Source organism: Eucyclogobius newberryi, unplaced genomic scaffold (genome assembly GCF_026437365.1).
Source record: "Eucyclogobius newberryi isolate DKJ021-1_F unplaced genomic scaffold, fEucNew1.0.hap1 SCAF_15, whole genome shotgun sequence".
Taxonomy (NCBI): domain Eukaryota; kingdom Metazoa; phylum Chordata; class Actinopteri; order Gobiiformes; family Gobiidae; genus Eucyclogobius; species Eucyclogobius newberryi.
Window position 1 is genome coordinate 2250098 of NW_027315779.1, and position 18017 is coordinate 2268114.

The 18017-nt window shown below is 45.3% G+C and overlaps 2 protein-coding genes across 4 annotated transcripts in view; one reads left to right on the top strand and one right to left on the bottom strand.

Moving 5' to 3' along the window:
* aff4 (AF4/FMR2 family, member 4) overlaps positions 1 to 9919 on the bottom strand; it is a 69690-nt gene extending 59771 nt beyond the window's left edge. For both annotated transcript variants that reach the window (XM_072445706.1, XM_072445705.1), the window contains exon 1: positions 9627 to 9919. The gene's annotated coding sequence lies outside the window, so the exon portion shown is untranslated. The remainder of the gene's footprint in view (positions 1 to 9626) is intronic.
* Positions 1 to 18017, top strand: part of LOC140360496 (NEDD4 family-interacting protein 1-like) — a 115411-nt gene that overhangs the window by 13271 nt on the left and 84123 nt on the right. The window lies entirely within an intron of this gene.

Here is an 18017-nt window from a genome sequence, read left to right on the forward strand (position 1 = left end):
TGGAATTTGGAACTCCCCAAACCGCTCAAAATCATATAAAACAAGTGGGTGACGGTCAAAACCTGAACTGTTCCTCGTCAGTCCTGGATGAACTAAGTGTGGCCCGAGGCTCATAGTTGCCGGTTCAGACCTCGGTGACCCTTGACCCCTAAAGGCGGCTGGTCTGAGGAAGATGAATGAACTAATTACAGTTTTCCCCCCGGCTCCAGAGGCTTGGATTGCAGAATGTCACACGACCGGGGCTTTATTACAAGGCAGTACATTAGATTGTAATGGAGTTTAACAGTGACCGTCCACAGTTCTGGAAATAGACTTTAAGGATAATCAGCTCTGTTGAGGAGCCCAAGATCTAGAATTTAATTAAAATCTGCATCTGAAACTTTAATGCTATTGCGAGATTTGGACAAATTTAAAGTTTTACATGTGCTATTTGGACTAAAAACAACAGCATTTTGAGAATAAGCGTATTTTTCAGTCGCACCTTTTTTCATAGTTTTGGCCGGGGTGTGACTTATACTTATATTTATACTTACACACTTCTACTCCGGTGCGACTTATATGTGATAGTATTTGTTATTTTCACACTTGCAACCGCATTTCATAATCCAGTTGCAATTTATATATGCTTTTTTTCTTCTCCATTATGCCTTTTTTGGCTGGTGCGACTTATAGTCCGGAAAATACGGTAGCTCTTTTCAAAGTTGCTTAGCCTTAGTCATTCATTTAAATTCATTATACTGACATTTTCTTAAATCATATGGCAAAAATTAATGGGAAATTGACTTCCAGCAGGACGGCGAACTTCGACGTGAACAGGACTATCGGGCTCTGTAGTCTATTTAGTGCCGTGTTGCAGTGATTAAACATTAGAAACTTAATAAAAGAGGCAAAATGAGAAATGATAAAGCTTCTCAAATTAGTAGTATTAGTAGCTTCTCAAATTAGTGGTATTATTTTTGCTTCGTTTGCTAAAGCGCTAACAAAAACATCACTACAAAGCAAACCACCGACCCCAACAGTGATGCCTCCTCTGCGTTTCTAAAGGCTTTTTTTAATTAAAACTGGCCAATTAGGGTGAGTGACATTTACAAAAATAAATATCTTCATCATATCTGAATATAGCGTTAACGATGATCAGCAATGTCCTAAACTGTGTCTGTGAAACGTTTCAAGTTCTCTTATCAGCTCTTTTTGCCGCTTTTTGACCTTAAACTGAACTTAATTAAGCTCCACGACTATACAAACGGTTTGGCCTTGTGAGGCGATTTCGCAAAAGCAGCGGGCCTGACGTGATAACAAACTAGTGAAACATTAGCCCGTGTGGCCAGGCTGCGATAGGAGTTCTCCACATGTCTTTTTACTCAGAGGACAACCGCAGCTAAATTTGACCGGGGGAGATCTGCAGCGCCGCAAATAGCAACGCGCTAACCGTTACACGCAAGGGGGCCGACGCCGCGCTCCTGGAAAAGGACCAGACTGTGAATCATCAGAACACGCAGTCAATAGAGTAGTCTGTGGAAAACAAATGTGAATATAAAGCGTTGATGTGATGCGTCACTAAAACATGAAGGGGGGTATTTCTAGGGAGTCCAAACGTTCTTCCAGGGGCCGCATAGTGAAAAACAAAAGGAAGTGATGGGCCAGTTGAGGGCCGTAGATGGTAGTCAATACAGTCAATAATATAGTGCGTTAAACAGGTTAGAATGAACCGGCACATCTTTTCTCCGAGTCCAAGGTTTAGGCAGTATTGAACATTCTTACAGTGTATGACGTGTTGACCGTAACACCTCCTTGTCCATGGCCAACAGTCTGATCTCGGAAGCTAAGCAGGGCTGGGCCTGGTTGGTGCCCGTTTAGTGCCTGGTTAGTGCCTGGTTAGTGCCTGGTGCCACAGAGGAGCAGCAGCAGCTTTCACACAAACTGTTGTCGTGTCCTTAGACAAGAAACTGTGGATGTGGTGAAGGTGGTTAGAGGGGGCAACGACCACCACAGAGTATGGACGCTTTGAGTGTCAGGAAAAAGGTCTAGAAAGGACTAATTTTTTGTTTTTGATTTTATTTATTCCATTTTCTTATTATTTTCTATCATCATCATCATCATCATCATCATCATCATCATCATCATCATCATCATCATCTATTTTCTATTATCATCATCGTCTATTATTTTGTATTATCATTATTATTTTCTATTATTATTATAATTATTATTTTCTATTATTATCAATATTATCATCATCCATTATTATTATTTACTATTATCTATTATCACCATCATCTATTATTTTGTAGTATTATCGTTATTATTTTGTATTACTATTTTCTATTATTATCATTATTATTTTCTATTATTATAATTATTACCATCATCATCCATTATTATTATTTTCTATTATCATCATCATCATCTATTGTCTAATAGTACCATCATCTATTATTTTCTATTATTATCATTATTATTTTCTATTATCATCATCATCATTATTATTATCATCATCATCCATTATTATTATTAGGCCCGAGCGCCACAAGCTGGCGAGAGGCCTATTAATCTCGTAAGGCCGTGCGAAGCACGGCTGCGAAAGTGCGCACGTAGTGCGCACGAAATCGAGCGCGAAGCGCTCGCCCACTTCCAAACACTCACTAACGCACTCCTCCACTCATGCACGCCCCGTGCATACTAATTAGTTGTAGGAAAATGGAACATTACCGTTGTAAACGGGCGAAGCCCGTGCAAAAGTTCGCACTAAACGAGCACTTTACATTGGGATGACGACCGCGAAGCGGTCGTCATCCCCATATAAAGCACTCATTTGCGCTAAGTAGCTCACGAATACGTTCCCCATCTCTTGCATGTTCCGTGCATATAAGCATGTAATGCAAAAATTGAACATTATTACTGTATAGAGGGCCAAAAACATAAAGTGGGCGGAGCCCACTCAAAATTATCGAAAGTACCCGTCAGTGACCAGGGACCCACACCATGAGGTAGGAAAGCGCGAGCGCTTTCCGAAAATGTATAGTTTATAATATTTGAAAAATGGGAAACATTGTTTTCGCATCGGAATATTATTCTTTCTTTCTTTCTTCTTCTTCTCGGGACCAACCCCCCTATTTTTCACCCAGTGAACATTGATGAAAAGTCACAAAAATTTGCACACCTCTAAAAATCGTGCCTCTCTATATTCTGGCTATTTCCCTTTTCTAAAATAAAAAAAATTGGCGCGTCAGCGCCACCAAATGTACCAAAAATGCATTGAGAGATGGGAAATGACCCAAAAAAAATCTGATCGTAGAATCATGAAATTTGGCGCAGAGGTAGATGGTGACAAGAGAAGTAAAAAATATTATTACGGCAACGCCGTCCCCCGAACCAAATGTCGGCCATATTGCTTCAAAAATGGCTAAACATGACTTCGGAGTTTTTCCAAACGTCGTACTTTTACGAACTCCTCCCAGGGCGTTGGCCCTAAAAAGCTGAAATTTGGTGAAAATGCTACTGAGGAGTGGGACATCAAAAGTTATCCAAATTACATTGATACCTGTCACGGTCTCTGTGCGGCAAAGCCGCAAACTTTAGCTAGAATTTCAGAAATCTCCCAAATTTAACATTTCTGCCGTTTGCGCAGATAAAGTCCGAATTGCGTCAAATTAGAATCAGTTGTTAAACTCTTTGTCCTAAACCTACTTGAAGTGAAATAAATTCATTTGGCGCCACAGCGCCCCCTACAGATTTTATATGGAGGTTAAATGTTTAGTTATGTTTAGCGTAATAAAAGGACAATTGGGGCGCGTTAGCGCCCCCTCCTCTTGCGGCGTGGCGGCGGCGGCGTGGCGAGGGCCGATCATTGCCGCTTGCGGCTATATTTTTCTATTATTATCATTATTATTTTCCATTATCATCATCATCATTATTATTATCATCATCATCCATTATTATTATTTTCTATTATTATTATTATTGGGGAGGCAGTGGCCCTGTAAATAAATCTTTACTTTATCTTCACTTGAATCTGCCACATTTTGTACGTAATAACTCGCTCCGTGAATAACTTTTCCCGCATTGGTAGTAATACACCAGCCGTCACGCCAAATACGATCCCCTGACGTCAATCTGTGAATCAGTCGAGCGAAGCAGACGGTTCACTTCAGTTGCCAAACATTGTGTTCTTGTGAGTGCACGACGGTCATAGTTTCATGTGCAGAGCTTTTTAACGACAAAAGACTCAATGATCAGCAAAGGAGTGGAGCGTACCTTTTTATTTTGTGACTCCGGGGGGCCTTTTTCTAAGATTAGTTAGGAGTGACCCTTTCAATGCTATTATATTTGCACCTGCGACGTTTGCAAGTGGCAGTATTGCATCTCACCATCGTCCTCTATAAAGTCTACAGTTAAAAATGCACAAGACCGCATAGAGGGAAATAAACAAAGTAAAAGTAAGTCAGTGTTTGATTCAAGGCTTCAGTGAACAGACTGTGTCAGGGCCATGTTTTCTCTGCTGCGTGACCAAAAGCAACAGAAGGGAAAAGACACACAGAGGTCTTATTCAACTCAGGATTATTTAGTCTGTGTTCAAAGAGATGCCATTACAGAAACTGGAGTCAGAATACTACAATATAAATGTATGAACTGGTGAAACAGACAAAAAAATCTTTGAAAAACTGTGCCGCCTTAAAATAATGAGTTTATAACTTTACATTAAATGGAACTTATATGTTGGACGTGATTGTGTTTGTCATTATTGTTTATCATTCTTATTTTTTATTATTGACATTGATTATTATTATTATTATTATATTTGTATTTACATTATTGTTTATTATTATTATTTTAATTATTTACATTATTGTTTATTATTTTTTGTTTGATTATTGTTTTTTTATTTACATAATGTTTTTGTTTTAGCATTTGCATTGTTTATTATTTTTTTATTTTTTTCATATTCTTATTTTTGTATTATTTACATTATTGTTTATTATTTTTTGTAAAATCATTGTTTATTATTATTTTTATTTACATTGTTTTTTTATTCTATTTATTTATTAATTTTTACAGTATTGTTTATTATTATCAATATTATTGTTGTTGCTCTCTGGTCTTGTTCCTTGTTTTATGTTTAAAAAAAATTGAAAAAAATAAATAATGAGTTTGAGTTATTGCCGCACTCTTTTCCACTTTTCCCACTTTTATTCAAACATTTCCATGGCGCACAGACGGATCTGGGAGGTTTTTGCACGAGCGGCTCGTTTGCGGCTCTGAACATTTGCTGCACTATCTTTCCTGAGAAGAGAGAAGTGCGTCGCCCACATCTTCTCCAGGTGAAGGTTCATTTCTACTGCGGACGTGGTGAAACTACCAAGTACAACTCATTTTCGAGATGGACAGAGACCGTCTGACGTCTTCATAAAGTCAGTCGACCATAGGAAATTTCAGAACATCATAAAAGTATCATTTGTATCCAATATTTTCTCTCTTAACAATCATTTTCGGAGAGTGGACGCGGGCAGCTGTACGTTTGAGCTTTGCCTTTATCGACGTGACAAAGGTTTACAATATTCTCCAGCTGTACAAATATGTAGCGCCATATTTCACATTGAACTTCCAACAGCTTCGAGCGATTATTCTGTCAGTGACCTGGATGAACTCTCAGAACAACCGTGTGTCTGTGTGTAGCTCAGAAGGCGATTATTAGATATTAGATTGGGGACTATAAGTTGTACCTTTTTTCATTGTTTTGGCCAGGCTACGACTTACACTTATATACTTATACTCCGGAGCGACTTATGTGATATTATTTGTTATTTTCACACTTGCGACCGCATTTCATATTCCAGTGCGACTTAAATATGCATTTTTTGGCCGGTGCGACTTATACTCCAGTGCGACTTATATATGTTTTTTTCATCTCTATTATGCATTTTTTGGCTGGTGCGACTTATAGTCCGGAAAATACGGTATTCGATTACTGACTCAGGGTTTGCTAAAATAGTTTAATTGACTCGGCTTCAACGAAAAGGGCTCGAAAGGCAGCCACTTTCTTTCAGATCCCAGCCGTTTCGTGAAATACAAAATACAAAAATTGGACAAATGAGTTTTTCTTCATGTTCCCGTCAGCTCGTCGCTCTGTCAAAGAAACTCTGATTGGCTGCAGCGTGGACGACGGCGCCGAAAGCCGGAAAAAAAAGCCTTTACATCAAACACGTGACGGTTTCTCGTACGTCGCCCAGAGATTCAGGTCAACATTAAGATAAGATCATTTTCATCGTTTTCGCTGGTAAAAGAGGCATTGAGAAGACGTAGCTAAATAAAAAAAAAAAGCTACATCCGCGCTAAAGCCGTTTGTTACTGAAGCCGTACATGAAGCGTAATGCAATAATAATGAATATAACAGACGTAAGGTGCTCGTTTGCCAAGAGGGTTCGTTTGAGTTCGGATGTATTGATGCGTTTCCAGTCAAACCCCGCTTTGATTAATGACCCGTGTGAAACTGGCTGCAAATCAAGACGCTATCCATAACACAGCGCCGTCAGAGGCTTTAATATTAATAATACGGCAATAACAAAGCTCGCTGGGTATTTAATGAACTTTAATGAACCCTTGGACCCGGCTTTCTTGTGCGATTACTTAACGTCGCTTCCAAAAAACGTGCAAGTAAACGCCGTCCTGAAGCCAAAAGCGGCTCAGGGCCCGCTCCTCCTCCTGCCCGGAAACGCAAAAAAAACGGCAGACAAGTCATTAGAACAAGGTCTGCGGCCAAAGAGGAAACCGTTGCACTGAAACCGTGGCAAAAAAAGCTAAACAGGAAGCAAATGGAGTTTCACATCAGAGAGGAAAGACACAGAACAAATGTGTTGCTGCCACATGACTTGTTTGCGCGCTGGACAATACACTCATAAACTAATAGGTGAAAAGGTCAAAGCGTCCAAGTTTATGTGCACTATATAACTTTTTTCTGGCGAGGGGTCAAGCACGTGCTAAATTCCGAGGAGGCGTTATCGATTCGCCACGGAATGTTCCGCAGTACGGCATTGAACTTATCCGGCATGTTCAATTGCAGTTGTTTTATTGCTTAAAAATGCCTTTAAAAAACTGCTTTTTAACAAAATGTGAAGAGAAAAAACGAGTTCATTTCAAACGATTTATAGCGCTCCAAAGATAGCACTCACTTTCTCACGTTTTACGATCATACAAATTATTCAGTGCGATGAGTTTATAAGTTTCATAGACCACGTCACGGTAAAGCTAACAACAACTAGCATGCTAACAGCGCACTTCCTGTTTTGACCCCAAGTGCTGCTTTTCCTTCATTTTCCTTTAAGTACATGCCACACCACGAGCAAAACAAATCAGGAACACACCAAAATGTTACACAGTGAACCTTTAAACTAAGGTTATTTTTCCAAAGATGATTTAAAAACAAAGCCATGATGTCATTAAAAATAAATCCAATCTAATTTAGCCCTTTAATATGACGTTGCTCATGTTCAAGTGAGTCAACAACACACTAATGACTCACATGAAAATCTTTGGAAAACATCTCATTATTCAAAATCGAGCAAAACGATAGAACACAATAAATTAGAAAATATAACACTTTATCTTCCAGCTGTTTGGATTAGTGTTCTCAAAAGTACTGGAGCCATTTGTGGGCAGCCGCGACCTCCCGTGCTAATTCAGACTGGAGAGTCACGTGAGGCGCGTACTTCATAAAACGTAATGAGCAGCACATGACTTTTGATATTTATTTAATTTACTTATACAACCCAAGCCTAAAATAGAGCAAGAAGGTACGGGCTAGTCGAGGCGGGCAGAACAGACTACAAATGCAACTGTGAATTTTGTTTTGTTAGTTAGTATAAAGTATCATAAAGTGATATTTTTGCACATAATTCTACAGTTGTTTCACATTTGTCTGCTACTTAAATCAACAAATTCATTTAAAAATACACGTTTTAACACATTTCTGTTGGAGTGACGTGATATAGTCTGAATACTATTATTGACACAGTAGAAAAAGTATTAAACTGCTGTAGAAAGAACAACCAAATGATATGTTTATCGTCTTAAGGTGCAAAACAGTATGTGCGTCAAGCAGCAGTTTGTCTTTCAAATGAGCCCTTCTTTGCACACTGCTTTACATCCCGAGTCGCTTCATCGACCTCTTTGATCTAGATAAGCACAATTGTGGTCACTCCTGCAAAACTTAAAAGGGGCCAATGCAACAATCTGGAAGACATTTCTGACTCGCAGCTGGGGCCCTTTACAACTACCTGCCATAAAGTTCACGACCCTTCGCACCCCCTCTCGCAGCGGCTGTGTCAAACTAGGTAAACAAACTGGGGTCGCTCCTTCTCGCGTGAACTTCCTGGTGCACTTCTTGCCAACCATCCGCCGTTTAATTCGTCCACGTCGTTTCGAACCACTCTGGACTTATGACGGCTTTGGTGCCGCTGGCCCTTCCCCCCGCTGTGGCGTGTAAAATGGCCTCCTAAAGCACATCAGCTGTCCCTTTTTGCGAAAGTCTGAAACGCCAGCAGAGGAACCGGCAGCTATCACGTTGCCCTGCGTCCGAGCGGTTGGCTTTTCTTCAGGCAAATTAGCAGGGTTCAGAGCTGACTGGGCTCCAACCGGCACCGGCTGTAATTTGAGACAATAAACGCAGGATAGTATTGTGTGGTTTATGCTGAACGAGAGGGAAAAAGTTTTGCCAGTCACAGTGAAACGGCAGTGGGTGTTACTTAACCCTCCATCAATCCGGTGTCAGTCGAGAAACAAAACCAGGCCAAATACCTGTGACTGCAATCATTCTGACAAGTTCTGGGATTGCGATCATGTTCTCGCAGTTTTAATAGTTGGAATTCTTCTGTTCACGGTGCACATTTTAATAACACGCCGAGGAGCATTGACGTTTGAGAGAAAACTGCAATATGTAAGTGCTGAACTTAAACAAGGATGACATGCATTGGAGAACATGTTTGTAGAGGTCTAAACTACAAGTTGGCATTTTTACATACTTAAATATTATTTGCAGCGTTTGCAGTTTGCTTCGTGATTTTTAAATACATTCATCTTGCAATTGCACATGCTTATAGTGCCATTTAAAGAACAAGCAGAGAGTCTACTCCCAAAAGAAGTTGATTATAAAGTTGTATAAATATTTCGTTACTGTAAAAAGTAGAGGACAGCGTTATCAGGCATGTCATATTGAAATAACTGCATTTAAATGGTCTTGGTGCTCTGTCAGACTTGTCCAGAAAAAGAAAAACAAACTGTGCAGAACAACATTACAGAAACAAACACATGATCTTCAAGCTGTAAATCACAGAATATCTTATACAACTGATTTGTTTGAATTTTCTCGAACGTATTTCATTTATGTAGTGAGTAGATTTATATTTTTACATCAGCAAAACAGTTATTCACTAATCCTGTCCCCCAAAAAGAGCCTATTGCTAACGATACCTAGCACTTCACCTTTGCTTAGCAGTGTTAGCTCCAGCTAGGCTAGCGGCTAGTTAGCGTCAAAAACAAATACAGATCGGGTAATTAAAACAATACAGCATGTCAGGCAGGGGGAAACGCACAGATTTACAAGGTAAAATCGTCCATAAAAGCATCATCCTTACCTCTTGTCTTCTTTTTTAGGCCCGAACCATTCTAGCAATGGGAAAGCTCTTTTCTCTTTGTCTTTAACCACTTCCACTTAGACGCAAAATGGACTCGGCGATACGCTACAATAGTTAAAAACACTAAAACCAAATGACGGTCTCCATGATTCCCCTAAAATAAAACTCGGCTTCAAGTGAGAAACCAAATAAAGTCATTTTGTGTGTGGTTGGTCTCGTCATTGCTGGGCAGGATGAGTGATGGGTGAAGCTGTTAGCTGAGTGCAGTAGCCGCAGGTATCTCTCCACAGACACAGCCTGATGCATGGAGCAGCCGAGGCGCGTTCAAGCACCGCTCACAGCGTGGGAACAATCTCTCCACAGACACAGCCTGATGCATGGAGCAGCCGAGGCGCGTTCAAGCACCGCTCACAGCGTGGGAACAATCTCTCCACAGACACAGCCTGATGCATGGAGCAGCCGAGGCGCGTTCAAGCACCGCTCACAGCGTGGGAACAATCTCTCCACAGACACAGCCTGATGCATGGAGCAGCCGAGGCGCGTTCAAGCACCGCTCACAGCGTGGGAACAATCTCTCCACAGACACAGCCTGATGCATGGAGCAGCCGAGGCGCGTTCAAGCACCGCTCACAGCGTGGGAACAATCTCTCCACAGACACAGCCTGATGCATGGAGCAGCCGAGGCGCGTTCAAGCACCGCTCACAGCGTGGGAACAATCTCTCCACAGACACAGCCTGATGCATGGAGCAGCCGAGGCGCGTTCAAGCACCGCTCACAGCGTGGGAACAATCTCTCCACAGACACAGCCTGATGCATGGAGCAGCCGAGGCGCGTTCAAGCACCGCTCACAGCGTGGGAACAATCTCTCCACAGACACAGCCTGATGCATGGAGCAGCCGAGGCGCGTTCAAGCACCGCTCACAGCGTGGGAACAATCTCTCCACAGACACAGCCTGATGCATGGAGCAGCCGAGGCGCGTTCAAGCACCGCTCACAGCGTGGGAACAATCTCTCCACAGACACAGCCTGATGCATAGAGCAGCCGAGGCGCGTTCAAGCACCGCTCACAGCGTGGGAACAATCTCTCCACAGACACAGCCTGATGCATGGAGCAGCCGAGGCGCGTTCAAGCACCGCTCACAGCGTGGGAACAATCTCTCCACAGACACAGCCTGATGCATGGAGCAGCCGAGGCGCGTTCAAGCACCGCTCACAGCGTGGGAACAATCTCTCCACAGACACAGCCTGATGCATGGAGCAGCCGAGGCGCGTTCAAGCACCGCTCACAGCGTGGGAACAATCTCTCCACAGACACAGCCTGATGCATGGAGCAGCCGAGGCGCGTTCAAGCACCGCTCACAGCGTGGGAACAAACAACATTATCCTCAGACAGTGGGTGACAAGTCAAGAGCTCAAAACTGTCACTACATCAAACTCACTTTTTAACATTTGAAATATGCAACTGAATTATGCTGCAGTTCATTTCATTTGAAGTGATCTTATAATGTAACATCAGTATTGTGGGTCTGGGGCCCGGGCCGTGGGTCTGGGGCCCGGGCCGTGGGTCTGGGGCCTGGGGCCTGGGGCCTTCAGTAACAGTCCCACCTGAATGAATCCACCTCTTATTACCATCATTATGATGACTATACGTTTAGACAGAAACACAGTTTAACCAGGCGATGCCTCAGCTTGTCCGAGCCAATGTCCGCTTGTTCTCCGCGCGTTGTCCACGGAGATGTCCGCGGCAATGTCTGCGCGTTGTCAACGTGTTGTCCGTGCTAATGTCCGTGCCGTTCTCCGCAATGTCCAAACTTTGAAAGTGGGGAACGAATCCGCCAAAACAGGCTTTGCAGCGTCTGCGTCGGACGACCTCTTCTTACAATGTCTAACTTTTCTTGAAAAGTTCGTCTTGAGAAAGGCGTTATAATTATATCCTCGACCAAATCGATATATTTTCCTCCTTCCACATTGTGGGTTGAAAAAACAGCTTAGTAGAACATGGATTGTTTCCTCGTTCTGATGTTCTGCAGAGCCCCGCCGATAGGACCTGCCTCTCAGTATTGGTGATCCAATCAAAAGACGTGATGCACCTGCAGCTGCTCCTGAGCAACAGCAGCAGACGTACAAGAGCCAACTCTGAAGCTGATTGGTTGACACATCATTTTTATTTCCATTCACTTTAAGCTACAAACACCCTCACTGTTGAGTCTGAAGGCCTCGGCAGATTTTACCTGGCAACACATGATGCCTGAATATGATTGGATAAAAGATCTAACATAAGACCAGCCTCCAAATCTCAACCTGGGGCAGAAGCAGTGCAACAAGAGGAAAGACATGAAATAAAGAGTAAAACTCTTACTTTGGGGAATCATGTAATAAATATTTGTGGGAAAATATATATATTTTTAAATCATATTCTGATTATGTTTAGGCTAGCAGAGAAGGCCTTGCTGGCCCTGATGGCCCACCACTGGTAAAATCGATTTTTATCACATTTTAAGCATTATGCATGTCTGCATTTGAGGTTTGAGTGCTAAAAAAAACAGTTTTCACTTTCCCCCTATCCCCGCCCACATCTCTGTACTTTCTAAAGATCATGTTTTAAAATATAAAAATGTTTTGATACATGCAGTGTTCAAGAAGGTCACACAGCCATTTTTATCTAGCAATAATAACCCGCGCCACAGCGCCACCCTGCAACGCAAGAGAGGGGGCGCTAACACGCCCCGAGCTTCCTATTTCTATTACGTCTACTGTTGAATCTGTGACATTGGTCATTGCTATGGTTACGCCGTAAGAGATATGACATGGGATATGACATGCTGAGCAAACTGAGCCGTGAAGCAGTGACCAAAGACACCGCCAAGAAACTGATGTTTGTGTGTTTACCGGGAACAACACGCTCAGCCTGACCACTGCGCTAACAAAGGACATGGAGCTACCCTGACCACTGCGCTAACAAAGGACATGGAGCTACCCTGACCACTGCGCTAACAAAGGACATGGAGCTACCCTGACCACTGCGCTAACAAAGGACATGGAGCTACCCTGACCACTGCGCTAACAAAGGACATGGAGCTACCCTGACCACTGCGCTAACAAAGGACATGGAGCTACCCTGACCACTGCGCTAACGAAGGACATGGAGCTACCCTGACCACTGCGCTAACAAAGGACATGGAGCTACCCTGACCACAGCGCTAACAAAGGACATTGAGCTACCCTGACCACTGCGCTAACAAAGGACATGGAGCTACCCTGACCACTGCGCTAACGAAGGACATGGAGCTACCCTGACCACTGCGCTAACAAAGGACATGGAGCTACCCTGACCACTGCGCTAACAAAGGACATGGAGCTACCCTGACCACTGCGCTAAAAAAGGACATGGAACTACCCTGACCACTGCGCTAACAAAGGACATGGAGCTACCCTGACCACTGCGCTAACAAAGGACATGGAGCTACCCTGACCACTGCGCTAACAAAGGACATGGAGCTACCCTGACCACTGCGCTAACAAAGGACATGGAGCTACCCTGACCACTGCGCTAACAAAGGACATGGAGCTACCCTGACCACTGCGCTAACAAAGGACATGGAGCTACCCTGACCACTGCGCTAACAAAGGACATGGAGCTACCCTGACCACTGCGCTAACAAAGGACATGGAGCTACCCTGACCACTGCGCTAACGAAGGACATGGAGCTACCCTGACCACTGCGCTAACAAAGGACATGGAGCTACCCTGACCACAGCGCTAACAAAGGACATTGAGCTACCCTGACCACTGCGCTAACAAAGGACATGGAGCTACCCTGACCACTGCGCTAACGAAGGACATGGAGCTACCCTGACCACTGCGCTAACAAAGGACATGGAACTACCCTGACCACTGCGCTAACAAAGGACATGGAGCTACCCTGACCACTGCGCTAACAAAGGACATGGAGCTACCCTGACCACTGCGCTAACAAAGGACATGGAGCTACCCTGACCACTGCGCTAACAAAGGACATGGAGCTACCCTGACCACTGCGCTAACAAAGGACATGGAGCTACCCTGACCACTGCGCTAACAAAGGACATGGAGCTACCCTGACCACTGCGCTAACAAAGGACATGGAGCTACCCTGACCACTGCGCTAACAAAGGACATGGAGCTACCCTGACCACTGCGCTAACGAAGGACATGGAGCTACCCTGACCACTGCGCTAACAAAGGACATGGAGCTACCCTGACCACAGCGCTAACAAAGGACATTGAGCTACCCTGACCACTGCGCTAACGAAGGACATGGAGCTACCCTGACCACTGCGCTAACAAAGGACATGGAGCTACCCTGACCACTGCGCTAACAAAGGACATGGAGCTACCCTGACCACTGCGCTAACAAAGGACATGGAACTACCCTGACCACTGCGCTAACAAAGGACATGGAGCTACCCTGACCACTGCGCTAACGAAGGACATGGAGCTACCCTGACCACTGCGCTAACAAAGGACATGGAGCTACCCTGACCACTGCGCTAACGAAGGACATGGAGCTACCCTGACCACAGCGCTAACAAAGGACATGGAACTACCCTGACCACTGCGCTAACAAAGGACATGGAGCTACCCTGACCACTGCGCTAACGAAGGACATGGAGCTACCCTGACCACTGCGCTAACAAAGGACATGGAGCTACCCTGACCACAGCGCTAACAAAGGACATTGAGCTACCCTGACCACTGCGCTAACAAAGGACATGGAGCTACCCTGACCACTGCGCTAACGAAGGACATTGAGCTACCCTGACCACTGCGCTAACAAAGGACATGGAGCTACCCTGACCACTGCGCTAACAAAGGACATGGAGCTACCCTGACCACTGCGCTAACAAAGGACATGGAACTACCCTGACCACTGCGCTAACAAAGGACATGGAACTACCCTGACCACTGCGCTAACAAAGGACATGGAGCTACCCTGACCACTGCGCTAACGAAGGACATGGAGCTACCCTGACCACTGCGCTAACAAAGGACATGGAGCTACCCTGACCACTGCGCTAACGAAGGACATGGAGCTACCCTGACCACAGCGCTAACAAAGGACATGGAACTACCCTGACCACTGCGCTAACAAAGGACATGGAGCTACCCTGACCACTGCGCTAACGAAGGACATGGAGCTACCCTGACCACTGCGCTAACAAAGGACATGGAGCTACCCTGACCACAGCGCTAACAAAGGACATTGAGCTACCCTGACCACTGCGCTAACAAAGGACATGGAGCTACCCTGACCACTGCGCTAACAAAGGACATGGAGCTACCCTGACCACTGCGCTAACAAAGGACATGGAGCTACCCTGACCACTGCGCTAACAAAGGACATGGAGCTACCCTGACCACTGCGCTAACAAAGGACATGGAGCTACCCTGACCACTGCGCTAACAAAGGACATGGAGCTACCCTGACCACTGCGCTAACAAAGGACATGGAGCTACCCTGACCACTGCGCTAACAAAGGACATGGAGCTACCCTGACCACTGCGCTAACGAAGGACATGGAGCTACCCTGACCACTGCGCTAACAAAGGACATGGAGCTACCCTGACCACAGCGCTAACAAAGGACATTGAGCTACCCTGACCACTGAGCTAACAAAGGACATGGAGCTACCCTGACCACTGCGCTAACGAAGGACATGGAGCTACCCTGACCACTGCGCTAACAAAGGACATGGAGCTACCCTGACCACTGCGCTAACAAAGGACATGGAGCTACCCTGACCACTGCGCTAACAAAGGACATGGAGCTACCCTGACCACTGCGCTAACAAAGGACATGGAGCTACCCTGACCACAGCGCTAACAAAGGACATGGAGCTACCCTGACCACTGCGCTAACAAAGGAAATGGAGCTACCCTGACCACTGCGCTAACGAAGGACATGGAGCTACCCTGACCACTGCGCTAACAAAGGACATGGAGCTACCCTGACCACAGCGCTAACAAAGGACATTGAGCTACCCTGACCACTGAGCTAACAAAGGACATGGAGCTACCCTGACCACTGCGCTAACGAAGGACATGGAGCTACCCTGACCACTGCGCTAACAAAGGACATGGAGCTACCCTGACCACTGCGCTAACAAAGGACATGGAGCTACCCTGACCACTGCGCTAACAAAGGACATGGAGCTACCCTGACCACTGCGCTAACAAAGGACATGGAGCTACCCTGACCACTGCGCTAACAAAGGACATGGAACTACCCTGACCACTGCGCTAACAAAGGACATGGAGCTACCCTGACCACTGCGCTAACAAAGGACATGGAGCTACCCTGACCACTGCGCTAACAAACAACATGGAGCTACCCTTGATCAGTAACGGAGAGACCTTTGAGTGGATGTCAGAAGACAACCTTCTCCTTCAGCCCAGCCACCAAAGGGAAATCTCCAATCTTGAAAAGGGTTTAAATTAGGTGGCACTGGTCAATCATAACTTCTCCAAGCTTGTGATTGGACCATCATAGAGTGGGCGGAGCTTGTGGTTGAGTTCTTGAAGAAGGAGTTTCTATTGGAACAAAACAAACCCTTGCCTGAAAACGAGGCTGGCTTCAAAATCTGTGTTTCTTCGACAAACAGCTAAAGAGCGTCAAAGCCACTGTTGACCAAAGTGCGTACGCAACCTCATTTAAACAGACCTGCAACGACGTGCAAAGCGCTCAGACAGAAGCTGAGGATATAACCCACAACCCAAAACCTCTCCAAAAACTCCTAAACCCCTTGCAGACCACAGACTACCCCAAATTGCAGGATTATGTGGAAATCATGATGAAGGATGTCCGTTTGCTATGGACTCGATCACAATTTTACTGCAAATCTTGTCACATTTTGGTTCTCCTGCAAGAGATCTGCTGCCTCTTCATCGAGTTGAGCCAGCGCTTCCTGGGACAAAGTGTGATTTCCCATCAGTTCTGCATTTTCGTCCACCATGACCGTTTCTGGAGCGATTGGAGAAAACAAGGGAGTTGTACCTGTAGACATATCCTACCTGGACTAAGCCATTCTGTCAGGAATCTTTGGAAGGAAGTGGACTGGGCTGATTGATGAACTGTACAACCACTTCCTGAATCATTTGATCACTCTGTCCAAGACTGTGATGTTATTCTGGGCCCAGTTTCACTCTCAAGTTTAGGATGTTGAAAGTCGTGTAGTGACCGACTTCAGTCACGCTTTGGTAACATGCACTACTTCTTGTTTGAGCCAGTCTTGAGGCATCCTTCTATTTTAAACAAGCTCCATCTCCACTTCGACTAACTTAGGAACACTATTCGGACAGAAGTGTATGACAATGAGCTCTTAGCACAACGCCAGATCCAGGCATACAAACTTTAGGTCCCTTGTTGCCTCGAACTGGAGACGATGCTTCGTGAGCTGCGGTTTATCAATCAGGACCAACGTGTAAAGCTAAATCCTCAGGCCTCTCACCTGTTCAGCAGCAGAGAAGACCTCACAGACTCACCTCAGCTTGTGCAGAATGCAGTCCTGTTTTAACCAGGCGGTGAGCAGCGTCGACTCATTGGCGTGGCCTCTGATTCAGGCTCAACTCCAGGACCTTAAAAGTGACCTGTCCGGACTCCAGAGTTTGTCATGGGGCACTCAGGGGCTGCTGCGGGAGGTCCAGAGGCAGAAGTGTTGAGTTTCCATCAAATGATCACAGAGGCTAGGACAATATCAGCAACCATCCACCAGATCATAGAGGTGTGGGGTAAGATTCAGCTACTGCAGCGCCACAAGGATGGACTGCTGAGGGGCGGAGCTAGAGAGACCAGTCAGTTGCAGTTGTCCCAGGACGCAGAGGAGCTGACCCAGGAGAACAAGTCCTTGTACCGTGCTGAGGAGCGCTCTGAAGCCTGGTTCTATCTGGATCACATCGATGACCTGATCCAGTCTGGTCTGCTCCAGCTTCTGCAGATGGCTCAGTCCTTCCTCACTGAGCATGAAGAGCACCGAGCAGCCTCTGTTCAGTGTGGCTCTGGTGCTGCAGTCTCAGGGCAATCCCTTTGGGCCCTCTGACCTTTCTGTAACAAGTGTCGTCCTGTCTGTGGATCAGAGTCTGCAGGCCATAGTGTCTTGAGTTGACTTGACACCACCTCAGAGCTTATCCTTAGAATCTCCACTCACCGCCACATAAACTACCAGCCCAGCCTGAATCAGAGCCCTGCCCTGAGCGCGCTGGAGCAGGTGAGGTCAAATGCGAAGGAAGTGTCTGAGAAGGCCGAACATCTGAGAGCAGAGCTGAACAAGGGGTATGACCACCTGTGGACAAGCAGCAGACCGGATGTGATGAGGGGGTTTCTGATGTTTGGGCGACAGTTGGGCCCAGACGA